Source organism: Saccostrea cucullata, unplaced genomic scaffold, assembly GCF_032062105.1.
Source record: "Saccostrea cucullata isolate Sc308-1 unplaced genomic scaffold, CSIRO_AGI_Scuc_v1 ctg11817, whole genome shotgun sequence".
Classification (NCBI taxonomy): Eukaryota; Metazoa; Mollusca; class Bivalvia; order Ostreida; family Ostreidae; genus Saccostrea; species Saccostrea cuccullata.
The window spans coordinates 7,501-20,328 of record NW_026922750.1 but is presented as its reverse complement, the minus strand read 5'-3'; the positions used below and the strand labels follow the sequence as shown (position 1 = coordinate 20,328).

The 12,828-nt window shown below is 35.5% G+C and overlaps 1 long non-coding RNA gene and 1 pseudogene across 1 annotated transcript in view; both read left to right on the top strand.

Moving 5' to 3' along the window:
• Positions 1-1,162: 1,162 nt before the first annotated feature.
• LOC134262347 (uncharacterized) lies at positions 1,163-3,658 on the top strand (annotated as a pseudogene).
• A 2,213-nt stretch (positions 3,659-5,871) lies between these two features.
• LOC134262346 (uncharacterized) overlaps positions 5,872-12,828 on the top strand; it is a 13,627-nt gene continuing 6,670 nt past the window's right edge. Inside the window, exons 1-3 of the long non-coding RNA XR_009990998.1 lie at positions 5,872-5,951; positions 11,512-11,568; positions 11,800-11,881. This is a non-coding gene — a long non-coding RNA (uncharacterized LOC134262346). The remainder of the gene's footprint in view (positions 5,952-11,511; positions 11,569-11,799; positions 11,882-12,828) is intronic.

The following is a 12,828-nucleotide window of genomic DNA, read 5'->3' as shown; positions in this document are numbered from 1 at the left end:
GCAACTCGGTAGGGCGACCATCAATAAAATGTTTGCTACATACATATGTATGTTTGTTTACATTGTCAACGGTAAAAAACTTTCTTCCGCATGCCTTTACCCAAAGTTTGGTGTCGTCTAATCGTGTTTTAGGCTTTGGTACTGGGAAAAATTCCACTCCTTTCATGTATTCTTTATGCATGTACCTATTATCGCTGTTACATGTGCCCCAAGAACAGCGTTTCACCATTTTGGATTCAAAATAGACCGCCTTCGAATGTCGGGTGTCACGTGACTTTGTCGCTTGCGCGCTCGCAAAAAAGCTTATATCATTGAAAATATGAAAGTGGCCTATTGTTTTTTTACCCGTCTGATAAGTAGATAAAAGAAATGAGTGAACGGTAAAAAAAAGTGAGTGAACTCTTGTTTCATTAATTTCATTCATGCATTGGCAGTCGTTTCGTTTAGCAGGACAGGGGTACGGTGGTGAAAGATTTTTTGGGGGAACATTTTTATTTATGATATGCATAAATTGACATTGATACTGACATAATTTTGGGTGATATTTTAACATCACCATGGAAAGTAAAATGCGGATTTTTACCCTAGCTGAATTTTTAGCTTAGATAATGGAAATTCTAAGGTTTTGGAAGTATGGCCATCGGTGAACAAACATAAAAGGAGATTGCAGAATCTTTTTTTCAGAAATGGATTTAATTTCGCTTATTCAAAGTGCTGAATCAAAAACTCTTTTAAAGAGTGAAAATTAATGTTGTGGAAAGTTTAAACTCGGATTTCTTTTCATGGATTTGCTATTTTGTATTATGATCAACTTAATTTCCTTGCGTTTGGTTTCCCTGAATTTTTCTCCTTACATTTTTATTGGGGGTTTCCGGACATACTAACCTTTAATATTAATTTCACTCTTCTTTTTTTGTTTTAAATACCGTCCGATTTTGTTATCATTGCCGTCCGATCATTATATTATCAGACTGGTAATTATTATTATCGGACGGCTACAGGCCCCGCCGCCACCAAAATTATACGGTACTCAGCCTCAATTCACTACTCAAGCGTTGAGGCCATCCTCAACAGAGGACATTCTCAAATCACCACCACCAACATGGTTGAGTATGTACTCTGTTGATTATGAATTTTTAGGTTCTCAACTCTACTGAGTACATACTCAGTCAATTTTTTTCAATGATGTAAGCGGTCTCACGAAATATACGAAGTACACAAAATTTGATGAAATGTTTGTTACGTAATAAACAGGTATTGCCGTCTGCTTTGTTTGTTTGTTTTATTCACAAACATGGAGCTTGTCGAAGTAAAACTCCCGACAGAACAAAATAATCCTAAGAAAAGGGGCACCAATTGGACTTCAGAGGAGGAGATCCTCCTGATAGAAGAGGTTTTGAAGTATGAAGAGACCCTCTTCGGTAAAATGAAGGGTTCGGGGGTGAATTTAAGGGTAAACATGGCAAAATGAAAGAATCTACGTGGAAATCCATCGCAGAAACCCTTAACTTGTAAGTTCTGTTGTTGTTGCATATTCAATCAAAACATTTTATTTTCCTACACTTACCATATAAAATATTAGAGCTTATTAAGTTTTTACTTAACTTTTCCTTTCCAACTCGCTGTAAGGCGGACCTGTTGTAAATAAAGTTTTGTAGTTATCTCCCTTCAATCTTTACATGGGTAACTATTCATTTCGACACAATACTGTTTGGAACGTGACGGTTTGACATCCATTGTGTATGATGACAGATGTGCAGTTGTATATTAGATCTAAACTCTAAAGTTAAAAAAAATACGATGCGGCTTTTTTTAAAAAACGTTTTAGATCCCATAACATTAACCAACAAGAATGAAAACATCAGTTTCACATTTGATTCGTTGCATATACGAATTTTCTATCCATTTCATTATGAATTTATAAATTCTTATAATAGTTTATACAAAGAATTTTTTAAATTGCTATAATGAATTTAACAATTTTTAGAAACGGATTAAATTCGTTATAAGGATTAAATTCATTGAAATTGATATCATTAATTAACAATTCATTTAACAATAATTTATAACACATCAAATTATACAATATACTCACCAAGTATTCGTTACATCGGATTCGGTGAAATTTTTTTATACGTCCTAATTGGCTATTACGACTAAAAAAATTGTTATCCATAGTTTTCTCATACGATTGTCTGACCAGTTGCCAACCCCCCCCCCCCATTTTTCCGGTTATGTTCTGTGGTCTTAAATTATGTGTTAAGGCATTTTCTAAAGTATTCTTTATACATTCATATATTAATTATTACTGTATAAATATAGAGAATATCGTACTGAACACAAAAGTCGGTTTAAAATGCCATCGTTTCTGAAATTTGGGGAGGGGTAGTCAGAGAGAGAAGAGAGAGAAAGAGAGAGAGGAAAAAAGGAATATCCAAACTCGAAAATTATATTTGGGAGAGCGTTGGGGGGGGGGCAGCCTGACTTTCGTTGCTCAATTAATTTCTATAGTATAACGTTATGTCTGGAAAAAGGGACCCCCCACCCCGCCTATGATACGTGCTGAGAAATACAGTTTACTGTTATATACATAAAAGGTAATACAATGGACGCAATTTTTATTAAGTTTTTGTTTTCGTTAAAGTAGTAAATTGGAATGGTATTTAGTTGCTTGAATAAAGCAAATTAGATTTTTTTTCTGGATGAATGAAAAGGTACGAAAAATCGTTGGGCTAATTTTCGTAGGTTAAAAAATTTTTTTTTTCACGTTATGACGAGATTCAGAAACAGGAAAATCGTGAGGAAAGACACACTCAATTACAAGAAAACTTATAATATTTGCTTGTGATGGTCCAAGATAAAGATAGCCTTTAATCTTCATTGTATTGAATAAACTAGATTACAAACAAGAAAGTGGAGACTTACAATACAATTGTCTTATCTAAGCCTGCCCAATAAATGCAAATTTATAAAGATATATTTAAAATAAATTAAGAGGACATGTATTTACCCAGGTAAAGAAAAGATTGACTTGTTGAGAAGGCCAAAGACAGACGGTGGTCCGGCGCCTTCTTCCCTAACAGCTTCCGAGGACGCATTAATGCAAGCCTTTGAAGGGCGACCACAGATATGCGGACTGCCGGATGGAATAGACACAGACGCAACTGATGGTACAAACAAAAATAAGATGAAGCTTTCTATTTCAAATTCTCTTATTCTTCTTATTTCACAAAAATTTAAAATTCTGTGTATAAATTTAACAGAAATTGACAACGGCACGGCTTCTGTCTGTACATCTGCCGCCTGTACATCTTCTGCCTGTACATCTTCTGCCGCCTGTACATCTTCTGCCTGTACATCTTCTGCCATCTCTGAATCTTCTACCCCCAAGACTGCAGCCACTGGCCATCAAATCTCTTCTAAAAAGCCAAAGAGAAAAGGAATCAAGGATGCGTACGAAGAAGAAGATTTGGAGAATGTGAAACTGGATAATAAAAAAATTAAGCTCCAAATTGAGAAATTGATAATTGGAAAGCAGAAACTACAGGCAGAAAAGGAGTTCATTGAAATTAAGGCGTTTTTGGTCCGTCAGTTCGAGGAGCGATATCCAAATTCGATTATTTATACAAGTAATTCAAGTCTGGGTAATGAATTGTAACGTTAATTGTTTCAATTACGAGTGTAATTTTCTTGAAAAATTAAATGCACATGACTGTATTTAAGAAAAAAAATTAAATGAAATCTATAATACTGGTAAAAATAAATACTAATACATACAACGTTAACATTTATCTGTTAATTATTGCCAAAAGCTACTTTTAAGGCATAACAGCATTTAATACTGTGTTATGAAATCTTGTATCTTATATCTGGCGAAGGGTACCTGTAAAATATGAAACGAAATAAAAATGAACTGAAGCAATTAAAACGCCAAATCTTCCGAAACGAAACGTAATCAAGGCCTAACGAATCGAAATCAAAACGAAACCTATCGAAAGCAATTAACCAAACGATCATAATCACAAGCACTTGGGGTATGGACCCCCCTTTCCATATACATGTACATGTAGACGAATAAGGACTAAAATGAGAGTAAGTCATAAAAATTAGAAAATACTACATATACTGAAATATTATACATGCATAGTATGCTAGCTCGCACATATCTGCAGCTCTCAGTAGTTCCTTCATGTAAATATATACATCACTAGGGAAACATTTTGTTAGTTTTGTTTCGTTTCGTTTTGATTCCGTTTCGTTTCGGCAGATTTCGTTTCGTTTCTATTTCGTTTCGCACAGGTACCCCTTTGCGAGTTTTGTATAGGTAATAAAATATCTTACTTAAGTGAAATACGTATCCACTATGTGATTGCGCATGTTAAATCCATCACCAACTACATGTAATGCATTGTCGTTTCCACCAAGCAGTTGAACTTCATCTTGTCTGCAATCAACGATATCACCCCTGTCTATTCCAATGTTGTGCAATATTGCACAAGCAACGATGTACCTCGTAGCTTGACGTGGGTCGGTCCTGATATAGAATAAATTACAGATTACATGTATTTCTCCAATTAACAGTTGTTGATTTATTCTTTATCCCGACTGACAAAATGAAATAATTGAATGCAAAATACTGATTAAGTTCAACGATTTCTTTTAAACAAGTTTTTTAAATTATTCTTCTTCAAATGCCAAATACCGTAGTACCCCTTTTAGGCACGAAAATCTGCGCTTCAAAATTCCAAACGTTTGTTCCACTAGTACCCTTGTTTTTAAATTTTTAGACTGCAAGAACAAAGGCTTGACGTCACAGCAATGTTTTAACTCATGTTATATTGTATGTTATTGAATAAATGATTGAAAAGAAAAAAAAAGGTTTCAGCCGTTTCAAAGTGTGTGAGCCCTCCTGTACCTGTCAGAAATCGAGTGAATGACAAAGATGATTAAAAGTATATATATATAAATTTATTAAGTTGAAAAGTAAAAAGTCAAACGCACTCTTTATTCTTGCTCCGGCTTCTTGGAAGGGGTTGATAATATCTCGGAGTTTCTTGTTTTATACTTAGTAGAAGGCTCAATAGAAGGTGCTGATTTTCTTTATTTATACTAGAAGGTACACCCTACATAGGCGTAGTCACAGGGGGGGCAGCGGGGGCACTAGCCCCCCACTTTCAGATCGGGGGGGGGGGGCAAGAGTATGTCTGTGCCCCCCACTTTTCAATGAAGAACAAAATCACAGCTATATTTCCCCAACATTTTCTTTACTATAGGAAATGTTCATTGAAGGGATAGTGTCCCCCCCCCCCCCGAAATAGGATTTTGGAGTTTGGGGAACTTTTAACTTCCCTTTTTTTTTTTTTGCTTGTCAAAGAATTTCTGGAGTTGAGCCCCCCCCCCCACTTTTAAGTTTGTGACTACGCCTCTGCCCTAAGAATTAATGAGAAGGTGCAGAAGGTGTTGTATCACTGCTAAGGTATCTAATAAAGATACAAATAGTGTAGATAATATAAAAACTACAATGGAAGAAATAGATCTAGTGGAAGGTGTTGCAAGGTGATAGAAGGTGTTGAAATCTTTTTAGTTGCACCTTCCAGGGAAGGTGTAGGGATGCTGACTATATGATACAGAAGGTGATGATGGTTTCCTACTTCAACATTAAATTATCCTGAATGAACTCTATGTTGAAATATGCTAAGCTATTGGAGAAGCTAGGTGCAAAATATTCACCTTCTGAGCTGGCTGGTCTGGCCTAAACAATAATTACTGCTGGCTCATTTTGCTGGGTTGACCGAAGTGATGATTTTTGGTCGGGATCGGCCTTATATATACTAATAATCACTTCATGAAGGAAGATGGCGTCTACGAATGAAAACATTGCAGAATTCTGCCTAGAGTTTACGACCGGTACAGCTTATACAAAGTATTTAATGAAGCCCGAACCATCATAAGTGAGTAACTAAAAGGTGAAGATTATGTTGATTGTGTCTGTAAATCATGGTATCTGGTATTTAATGCTTAATCATCTCTCCGAGGTGACGATGTGCTGAGCACGTGTTGACATATTTATAGCTGGCTGTCAGCTGAGAAATTACGTGTAGTAATTCAATATAATACAAGTTACTGATAGAAAAAGTTGATTAAAAGTTGTATCTGCACTTCTAACAATTTGTAGATTTATCAAGGGGTTGTACTTCTTGCAGGATACTATATTCAAACGTTGTTTACATTCACTGTAGTACAGTACCGCACAAAAGTAAATGTCAATACGTATGACAAATATAAATCTCCCATATATCTCAGGAATAATTAGTAACTATTATTTTTCCCATAAACATTAGCATCCAATATTTAAACAATGTCAACAATAAATAAATTAATAAACCAATAAACAAATGCTACTGCTTGTCTTTAAATTACTCAAAAATCTAAATGCACATAAAGCTGGAGGCCCTGATAACATCAAACCCACCATCCTGAAGGAACTAGCAAATGAGCTGGCACCAATACTGACACTAATATTTAGAAAATCCTTGATAGAGGGAGAAATACCATCTGACTGGAGAAAGGCCCGCATAACACCAGCATTTAAAAAGGGAAAGAAATACACACCAGAGAACTATAGACCAATATCCCTTACATGTGTGTGCTGTAAGATCATGGAACATATTGTAACAAGTCATATTATGAATCATGCAGAGAAAAATAACATCCTATATCCACTCCAGCATGGATTCAGAAGTAGAAGATCATGTGAAACCCAACTGTTGGAATGTGTGGACGATCTATCTAGGAATTTGGAAAATGGAAAGCAAACAGATCTTCTGATCCTAGATTTTTCTAAAGCTTTCGATAAAGTTTCCAACAGTCTACTTCTCCATAAACTACATCATTATGGTATCACAGAAAACACACATCGTTGGATCAAAGCTTTCCTTTCAAATAGGAGCCAGGTAGTAGTGGTTGAAGGGGAAGAGTCCGACGTCGGAAGGGTTAAGTCTGGAGTGCCCCAGGGATCAGTACTAGGACCCAGCCTTTTCCTATTCTACATCAATGACCTACCGGACCACCTAACCTCTACAGTACGGCTCTTCGCTGCCGATACCATAGTATACTTAACTATCTCAACAAATTCAGATTGTCATATCCTTCAAGAAGACCTAAATAAAATTTCTCTTTGGGAAACAAAATGGAAAATGAAATTTCACCCAGATAAATGTACAGTACTCACAGTTTCAAAAAAGAAAAACCCTATTATCTTCAACTATACCCTTCATAATCATGTACTTGCCCATGAAGAGTCCACAAAATACCTGTAAGAAGGCAAATAGAACTTTAGGATTCCTACTATGAAATCTTCATATATCCTCCAGGTTGATAAAGGAAAGAGCCTATACATCTTTGGTTAGACCGCAGCTAGAATATGCTTCAACAGTGTGGGACCCATACCAACAGGGCCAGATAGATATGTTAGAAAAGGTGCAAAGAAGAGCAGCACGATACATAATGGGTAATTATAGAAATAGATCCAGCGTAGCAGAAATGATCAAACATCTAGAATGGAAAAACTTAAAAAGTAGAAGGAAAACAGCAAGATTGATAATGATGTATAAGATAGTAAATAACAAAGTAGCCATTAGACCAGAGGACCACTTCACTAAGCCTGTAAGAAGATCACGGCATACAAAACAACACTCGTTTGCAATACCATCAGCAACCAAGGACTGCAGGAAGTGGTCATACTTCTGCAGAACTATCAAGGAATGGAACAGCTTGCCAGAGGACACTGCGGCAGCAAAATCACTTGAGATATTTAAATCTCAAGTGGTTAAGACACCCTAAACCCGAACTTTCTTTTATCCAGTTTTTATTAAAAAAAACAAAAAACAAACAAAAAATTTCTTTTAATCGATGTGCACACCCAAACTGGCATAATCTTCAACTTGATGAAGGAGGCCAGACAGTGAAAGAAGAAGAAGATCTTTATGGTTTTATAATATATTTGTCTTTGACCATAACGCTGATAAGATAAGATAATAAGATTTGGATTAGAATTATCCTAATTCAATTCCACAATCAATTTTGTAGTCTTTGTAAAAATTTTAAGGCATTTGCTTAATTTTTGGCAGTTTCTCGAGCATTCGAAATGGGAAATTAAGTTGTAAACACAACACACAAAAAATGACAACGTATTTTAACGTTACGACGCACAGGAAAACAGTTCAGTTTTATTGATGGAGTCCCTGGGTCAGTACAAAACATACGGACAAACTCCTAATGTAATAGCAAAAGACGCTGTCACAGTAGACCGCCGATATGAGATTTTCTATTAGTTGAATGATGGTGAGAATATTGTCCGTAACTTACTAATAAATCTTCAGAAGATCGCATTAGGGTGCCAATTGATTCTTCGGCTGTTTATGGAGACTAAAGAATGTGTAAAAATGAAATTCCTAAATTTAAGTCGGACATCATCCAAATTCATTTTCAGCAAAGATAAAATGTGACGCTGTTTTAGACACTTTGACGTTATAATCCATGCACCTTAAGGTGATACAATACATGGAATAAAATCTCATAATTTTTTATTTATGCATATATTTATCTGAAATTTGCTGTGTATATTACTTAAATATGTACTAAATAATAGTGAAAATTTCAGAACGCAGTGATGTACTAAATAATAGTGAAAATTTCAGAACGCAGTGATGTTTATTTTTTACACTAGACAACTTGTCCACGATTTTACGGGACAACCCTCTTATATCTAATATGTAAAACTTGGATTCCCTATTAGGCTCTGAAGACCCCCGGGGTTCAAGATTTAAACAATTTAGAATCGACACTACCTCAGGATGCTTCCAAAAAAGTTTCAGCTTTTTTGGCCCTGTGGTTCTTGAGAAGAAGATTTTTAAAGATTTTTCCTATTTATTTCTATGTAAATCTTTGATTGCTCATTGTAGCCCCACCCAACCCCGGGGGTCATGATTTTAACAATGTAGAATTTTATTTTGTGTCCACGAATTTTTATTTCGTGGCCACTAATTTTATTTCGTTCCCACAAATTTTTATTTTGTGGCTACAAATAGATAAAAAAATCTCATATCATGTGTTATACCAGCCACGGTAGATTTCGGTCCTACTTATCACTTGCTCTGTTCTTCTCACGCGATCGATTTCACCTCATTGTTATTCCGTCTTCTCTTCTCAGAGCGTATGTGGGCGGCTCCCATTTTATTCCAGCTTTGGAAACTCCTCCCATCTATTTGTTCTACCCCTTCCTTTTGCGTTTCCTTATTTTCTCAGCTCCGCTTCTGCTGTTCAGAATCTTACTTTAGGCCTGGTCCCACTGTACTCCTTTTGATCAGTAGTTTCACTTCCCGAGAAATCTGCATCCTCGGAAGGACGCCCTAAAGCTAATCCAGAGTCAGCTCAGCTACTGGATTACTCACTGCATGAGTCAACTTAGGAGTTGAATTCTAATTCTAATTCTATCAGGACGCCCTGACGCTAGTCAAGAATCAGGCTCATCTCGAGGATTCCACCGCTGCCACCCAAAATTACATGCATGTAACTGTTCTCATTTAATAATGGATCCCCAAGTTACTAAACTGAGATCGATACCCAAAATTAAACTTGTATGGCTTGCCAAAATACGCAAATACGGCGAACGTATAATGATACAAAACTGTAAAACATACAAATAATGCAATAAACGAGTTTCTCTCGTGTAAAATAAAAATGATTACCCTTAATTACCTAGCAACCCAATCATAATATCAAAAAAACTTAAAATCACTAATAAAAAAACTTACTAAGCAGAGAATAAAACCAACTTTGTCTCAATGAGGAAAGAATATCTATGTAGATTAATTATTTCAGGTACATATAGGAAGCGATTCATTTTTATTTTTCCCTCTTTTTTTCTTAGGGGAGGGGGGGGGGATTCTTGACAAGCAATAACAACGTTTAAGGTATATTCTATAGTGCTTGAGTGTAAGGCAAATTTGATCTATGAGAAACAGTGCTGTTCTCTTACTGAATTTGTGAATATACATCCTAACACGTAAATATCGATGAATTTTTAAACCACTTGACTTAAAAGAAAAATATTAATGAAAATTTGGCCAGAAAAATAATGTTTGTTAAACAGTTCAATTGTAATTGATTAGCGGTAATTATTTTAATTCAAGTGCTGAATAGTACTCCAGCTCGTGAAATTAGAGGGGGGGGTATACAATATTTTCTATTGAAATCGGGCTGTAAAGCATCGAATCACCATATTCTGAAATAGTATAATAATAAGATATGATTGATTGATTGATTGATTGATTGTATACTGTTTAACGTCCCTCTCCAGAATATTTCACTGATATGGAGACGTCACCATTGCCGGTGAAGGGCTGCAAATTTAGGCCTATGCTCGGCACTTATGGCCTTTGAGCAGGGAGGGATCTTTATCATGCCACACCTGCTGTGACACGGGGCCTCGATTTATATGGTCTCAACCGAAGGACAGCCCATCTAGTCGCCTTTTATGACAAACAAGGGGGTACATGTACTGAGGACCTTAATTCTTACGCGGATCCCCACAGGGGCTAATAAGATATGAATAAATGTTTCTTTTTAATCTTTTTTTATGCTTTATGCATATAAATTAAGCACATATATTTGTAAACTATAATGTTTCAGTTGTAAAGCACTTGGAAATTGCTGAAAAAAATTAGCATTTTTTTGTATACATGGTATATAAACATATGGGCCCCCCCCCCCTTTTTGTGAAACACAAAAAGCTTTGGAATGAATTTGGTAAATGATAGTCCATATTATCCGTAAAAAGGAATTTTGTTTCATTGGGGGGGGGGGGGGTGTTTATAGTAAAAAACTTGAGTTTTATAAAAATTTTAGATTTTAGTTATCTCTCATTGTTTTCCCAAAGAAGTAATGTTTTATGAAAATCCATTTAAAATATCAATATATCAATTTATAGGCCCTAAATATAAAAAATCATTCGAATATCTTAACTTATGAAAAATGACTTCGAGGTAGACGGGAGAAAGGTACCTGACGTAACTTATTTTTCTTTTATTAAAAAAAATATACCCATACCTATAAATAATTATTAGGTATGGGTATATTTTTTTTAAATAAAAGAAAATTAAGTAACGTCAGGTGCCTGTGATTCGCAGTTATTTTTTATTTTGGGTTCAGAGATTTTTTGAGAGAAAATCCAGGAATAAATTATTCCTAGCGATTCAATTTCCCTATTATAAGTCTAAAACATGGCAGTAAGTTGAGCTTGCGATTTTCCACCACAGCAATATTTGTTAAATTTGATACATTTCCACAAATATGTAGCTTTATAATCACTAAAGAATGTATTGATTGAAAGTTACTTTATTACGGGTGTTATTATTCTACATGACATATGTTTATTTACACCGTGAAAGCCAGATTCCCTGGTCTCCTTTTTGTTAGAATTTCCTCAGTTGCAGTTTCTTTCTTTTGTAGCAGAATAACGCGCCACCTGGCCGCCCTAACCTGATGATCAGACCACCACCGTATGGGGTAAGTTATTAAGCTTAGTGAATTTAAACGTTAATTAACAAAGTAAACTGAATGTCAGTTGATGACATTTTTACAAAAATGTTTGAATTAGTACCCAACCAAATATTGATGATTCAAATGTTTCATTTAGAATATGTTCCATTTTCAATCACGACTTATAACCTTTTAACATTTCTGGAAAGTGGATAAACAGTGTGTTACTGTCATGAGAATGATCGCCATTCCTTTCAGATGCCTCCGGGAGCCAATTTCATGCCACCCCCCATGGAAGCCCCCGACATGTCAGCGCCACCTATGATGGGAGGACCCCCAGGTTTGTATATATACTCCCCATCAATGAAAATGCAACACCCTAATTTTAGGTGAAAATTATGTACAGGATTTAACTATGTACCAAAAAAAGCAAAAGCATGAATGACAGTTCATTGACCCGAAGTATAAGGGTTACTATACTGCGTCAAGTTAGAGAAAATTCGACCTCAGTATCTGAACAACAGGCAATTAAAAATGCTCAAGAATATTTATTTCGCTCAGATAAAGACATTGATAAACCTAATGCATGGTAGAAATCAGACTGCGTACACTGTATGTTGTACATGGCGGACTAGCATGTTTTGATTAAATGGTCGGAAGGGGGGTGTTTTATTTAAATGTTATCTGTTAAGAGGGCTAAAAAAATCAACTTTCGGTAATGGAATGAAAAACATTCAACCATTAAATAACTGATTTGGCAAAGTAAAAGATGTCCTAACTTGTTTGGTACATAGTTATATCCCGTATATAATTTTTCACCCTAAAAATAGAGTGTTGCGTTTTCATTGACGGGGAGTATATTTCGTGTTGTATCCCTAAAACCTTCTACTTTCCCATTTTTATGGCTTACGAAGCCATATAGCTCCCGATGTATCTTTACGGCAAAGAGTTCAATATGTATTCTAGTAAACATGAGCAAGATAAAATAGTCCTCGTCTTTTCTTTAAATCTATTCTACCTTTGTTGTGAAAATTACTCACCAAGTTCTTAATCAAAAACCTTATTATTTTCATTTAATTTTCGCTACTGAAGAGATAAACAAAATAAAAAAACCTAAATTGAACAAACTCTTGTGAGGACGCGGAAGAATATCGTCTGACCGTATGTGTCAACAGCGCCAACGTGTAGGTAAGTCAATCTAAAAGAAAGAAAGAGAACTCTGTCGGGAGTACGTTATCACGCCAGATAGTTCGTAGGAATACAGATCAAATGTATTTTACCTTACAA